Below are 5493 nucleotides of genomic sequence, written 5' to 3'. Positions count from 1 at the left end.
CACCTACTGCATGTGTGCTTTACAAACATTATGTAACTTAATTCTCATAAGAACTCCATGAAGCAACCATTACTACTATCTCCATTTTACTGATGAGGACAGATATTGAATCTTAGAGTATTTAAATAAGTTGCTCAAAACAAAGTCAAATAGCTGGTAAGCGCCGGACCTGGGTTTTGAACTCAGAAAGTCTAATTTTTACTTTTCCGTAATGGAAGCCTGTTTTAAAAAATTTCCTTTTCCCTCTAATTCCCTAAATTCGCTAGAAAAAAATCATTTTTCCAAAAAAGAAAAAATAGTATAGAAGGAAGGAGGAAGAAAGGAAGCAAAGAAGTCAGGCAACAATTTTGTCATAGTGTAATAATCACATTATAGCCACAATAAATTTTTTAGACTAACTTGGAGGTTGTTAGATATTAATGGAAGAAATTTTCACATGTTGAGGTGTGGGGAAGTCACTCTGGCTTATATATGATTTAACTTGAATTTTATGCTGACTAAAACAGCCTGTTTGTGGCCTATCAAACATACATTTTACATCTGCTTTAATCATTAAAGAAAAGGGTGCATTGACCACAAAGAATGTCCCTATTAAAAATAAAGATTAAATGCCTCCAGTCCTGGGACACCAATGCAGGTACTCCTTCGATGATAAGACCACTTTCCCAGGTGTCAAGGCCATACTGACTCACCCGGTACATGCTGATCTGTTTGTTTGTTTTTTTGTTTGTTTTTGGAAACCTGACCCTTTGATGTTCTTTGTTGTGACAAGGTATAAAGCTGTGTGAAAACCATGTTTCTGTGGGGCAGTCTCTCAGACTTATCTAAGTGGCTGTCTCCCAGGCTATAGTCCTCAATTTGGTTCAAATAAAACTCTTTCTTATCCCTGTTATAGTTTGGTTATTGATTATCTGCATCAACAATGTAAAAGGACGAGGCATGACATTACTTTGCAGTGGGTGCTGTAATACCCATTGGACCCCCATTGCCAGGCCAGGGCTCCTATCCACCCTTCTCTAGAGAATTGCCTCAGCTGGGTGGAGCCACTTCACCAGGGAGGTTACCCACACCCACCATCCCCACCACCTTCCCTGCCCCTCCCCCTCCCCACTCCACAACTAATGATTGACTAATACAGGACTATAAAAGTCCAGCCCGCTTGACCCACATCTACAGGGCATTTATTTCAGAGACCATCCCTCGAGAAGCAGGCCAAAGCTAGACTTTGCCAAACTTTTATTCAAAATAAAGTGAGTTATGTGAATAAAATACATGTCCATCCTAGAGAGTCACATCCTATTCCCTTTCCCAACTAAACACTAATAAAACTAATAACAACCCTTGCAATATCAAGAGAGTAGTTTGCTAATCTGCTTATGAATTCTCTCTGCTGGACTAAGAATGGTGCACTGGAACAATGAAATGAAAGGTCAGAAGAGCAGAGTTCTAGCCCTGGTTCTGCCAGTTATTTTTATTAGCCATGTGATATGGAGTAGTCACCTAACCACTCTGAATCTTCCTTTCCTCTCTATAGAAGATGGACTTATACTTGTGCCTTCTAATTCAACAGGTAGGTGTGAGAACAGCTGAGCTAATAAATGAAAGAAAAAAACAAAAACAAACAAACAAAAATAGGTCTGGACTTTTTTCTATTTGAAGAAACTGAGATATGAAGTATTGTAAAATTAGTAATGAACTCAGCAATCTTTAATTCCCCAGGGCTATGCTGTATGTGTTCTGTCAGAGGCACACTACTCAAAAGATCAGGACTATTTGCAGTATCTGACCATTCTCACTGGAACAAATATAAATTGATTTTGTGAGCAATAAGTCAATATTTAACCAAATGTGGTTATTAAGAAAAAGAAATACAGCAATCCTTTCTTCAATGAACCTTCAATTTCTATTCCAAAGCAATTACATTGCATAATTTTTTTTCTAAGTTTGGGACTTCCTTAGTGGCGCAGTGGTTAAGAAACCACCTGCCAATGCAGGGGACACGGGTTCAAGCCCTGGTCCAGGAAGATCCCACATGCTGCGGAGAAACTAAGCCCGTGCACCACAACTACTGAGCCTGCGCTCCAGAGCCCACGAGCCACAACTACTGAACCATGAGCCACAACTACTGATCCCGTGTGCCACAACTACCGAAGCCCATGTGCCTAGAGCCTGTGCTCTGCAACAAGAGAAGCCACCGTGATGAGAAGCCCGCACACCGCAACGAAGAGTAGCCCCCACTCCCCACAACTAGAGAAAGCCCTCGCACAGCAACAAAGACCCAATGCAGCCAAAATTAGATAAATAAATGAATAAATTATTTTAAAAAATTTTTTTTCTAAGTTTGTAGTTGTGTTATGAAGCAAATGGAATCAGAGTTTCTTTTGCTGTGGAGATGAAAAAAAATTTTTTTTTTAAGTTTGCTGTTCTTTTTTATTTATTTATTTATTTATTTATTTATATTTATGGCTGTGTTGGGTCTTCGTTTCTGTGCGAGGGCTTTCTCTAATTGTGGCAAGTGGGGGCCACTCTTCATCGCGGTGCGCGGGCCTCTCACTATCGCGGCCTCTCTTGTTGCGGAGCACAGGCTCCAGACGCACAGGCTCAGTAGTTGTGGCTCACGGGCCTAGTTGCTCCGTGGCATGTGGGATCTTCCCAGACCAGGGCTCGAACCCGTGTCCCCTGCATTGGCAGGCAGATTCTCAACCACTGCGCCACCAGGGAAGCCCCGAAAATTCTTTTTTTAATACTTACTTGTCTTTGGATAATTACTCAGAGAAGTTTTCTTATTTTTACTAATAAGACTTTTGTTATCCCTTGACGACTTTCGTTTAATCATGTTTGCCATATTTCTTATTTCTTTTGATACTGGTCTCCTAAGAGAGGTTTCTTATGAAGCACTTGTGTTCCCTTTTGTGTTTTTCTAAAGTGCATTACAAGCTTTATTCCCTTTTTCCTGAAACTTTCTTTAGGTCTACTTAAGTAAGTGATCATATTATATTTACAAAAATACAGGGTGTTAGATTTCTATTTTGTGTAAAATCAGTTTGTAGTTCCCAACTGTTTCCTGGCTCCTCTGTGGAATTCAGGTCATTTAAGGCTATGCTGTTGTTAAAAAGGATGTCTTAATTTTTTTTTTTAAATTCCAGATTTCACTGTTACTTTCTTATTTACCCCTCACATCTAAGAGCTAGTAGTCTTTGGCACAATATTCCAAAATAAAGGACCACATTATGCACCTTACCTATAATAGAACTCACTAAAAAACTAAAAGAAAATGTACAAGGTAGGACTGAATTTTGACTAATGTGCCTTATAAAACAACTCAGTGAAAAATAGTGTCCTGGAAGCCTGACCTCATCTAACTTGATCGGTATGTGGCTGTCCAGTTATGTTACCCTCTACAAAGCTAGATGTATTATGAAGTGGGAAGGGGTGGGGTGCAGTGTTTAAACACTGAATCATCATCTCGGTGTGAACCATGTTAATGGAGACATACTTGCAGATAACCAAAAGTGTAGATAAGGTTCTTAAACCCTAATAAACAAAATGGTGCCTTCTCAGGCAATAAGGGAAATTGCCTAGAGCATGGTTGTGACAGTTAATTTTATCCACAAACTTGGCTGAGCTATAATGCCAACTGTTCGGTCAAATAAATGCTCGTCCAGATGTTGCTGTGAAGATATTTTTTAGACGTGATTAACATTTAAATCAGTAGCCTTTGAGTAAAGGAGAATAGTCCCTATAAGTTGGGTAGGCCTCACTCAATCAGTTGAAGGCTAAGCAATTCTGCTTCAAAAACAGCAACACAGAAAACTTGTCTGAGATTCCAGTTTGCTGGCCTGCCCTGCAGATTTTGGTCTCAAGACTGCAATAACTCTTAGGTGAATCTCCAGCCTGCCTCACACATTTCAGACTTACCAGCCCCCCACCATCACATGATCCAATTCCTTGAAATAAATTTCTTTCTCTCAATCTCTCTCTTTTCACACACACACACACACACACACACACACACACACACACCCTATTGGTTCTGTTTCTCTGGAGAATTCTGACTAATAAAATGGTCGTTACTTATTGCTCACCAGAAGCTCAGGCAATGGATAGACCATATATAAAAATAGACCTTTGACCTACCATCTGCAGCAATCTCCCCAGAAAACCAACTCCTTATCTACAATAAATAACCCAGGAAGCCAGCTGCTATAAGTCAGATGTGCAGGAAATCTGATTGCTGCCTCTAGTGACAATCCAGGAAGCTAAACAATAACTTCCGTAATAATCAGCCCCAAATGGTTAGGACTTGATTAATAACTGACAGCTTCCTTAATTTTTGTCCCTGCTTTTGACTGAGGACCAAACCTAGAAAACCAAATATGCTCCCTTACCCAATCACACAGGATCCCCACTTCAAGTCAACCAGCCCACCGCTTCCCTAGGCCAACAGCCTCTAATCAGGGCATACTTGAAGCCTTCTCTTTTTACACTACAAAGCTTTTTCATTCGTCTGTCTGCCTTTGTTTTTCTTAGCTTTTTTTTTTTTTAACATTTATGACAGTGATTTAGTGTTATTCATTTAAAAGTCATCTAACAGTTTTAAACATGGAAATTTTTGTTTCTCATCCACATTAACAGGCATTACAATTTCTGCAATTCCTATGCTCTGCCTTCCTTTGAGTCTGCCAAAAAACAAGTGACAGTAGCTGACTCCCTTGTAAGCTTAGAATAAATAGCTTTTGCTTTTCTTATTCAAATGGTCATTTGTTTATCCCCACAGACTTAAGGTACTGAAATGGCAAGAAATCAAGTCTTCCGGAAACCACGGTGGGATATAACCAGCCTCAAAATGTTGCTACCTACAGAGACAGAATTTCCAGGGTCCATACACATAATCCAGAAGTGCACAGTACATAAGAATATGTATTTGTATGTATTCTCCTCCTACCCAGCACTATTATTAATCGAGCTCAATGATAGGCTCCCCTGCCCCAGCCATGCCCTTGGGCATGCAGGATCTTAGTTCCCCAAACAGGGATCAAACAGTGCCCCCTGAAGTGGAAGCATGGAGTCTTAACCACTGGACCGTCAGGGAAGTCCCAATGATAGGCTTTTTTTAAACTGAAACAAATGGTGATAGCAAATGTGACTGAAAGCCTTTACTACAAACAATTTAAAAAATCCGATTATTTGACTTACGACGTATTGACAGTAGCTTGCTGATCATGCTTCTAGCTATGAAAGTATTTCTTCCTTTAGCCTCAACAAATTTACTGTTTCAGATAAAAATATAAGAAGTAATATTTCTCTATAAAAGTGGCTTTTGAGCTGCCCTGTACAGATTTTATAACTAATCTGCAAACACCAAGATTTGAGCATGATAATTACACAATTGAATTTATAAAAATTAAGTGGCTGAGACCTCTAAGAGTTGGGAATTAAAAGGGCCCAGGAATACAATTTAATGCCACATAATACAGAAATATCACAATGGGG

This window comes from Balaenoptera ricei, chromosome 1, assembly GCF_028023285.1.
Source record: "Balaenoptera ricei isolate mBalRic1 chromosome 1, mBalRic1.hap2, whole genome shotgun sequence".
NCBI lineage: Eukaryota > Metazoa > Chordata > Mammalia > Artiodactyla > Balaenopteridae > Balaenoptera > Balaenoptera ricei.
The sequence above is the reverse complement of the archived record's forward strand: the minus strand, read 5'-3'. Positions refer to the sequence as shown.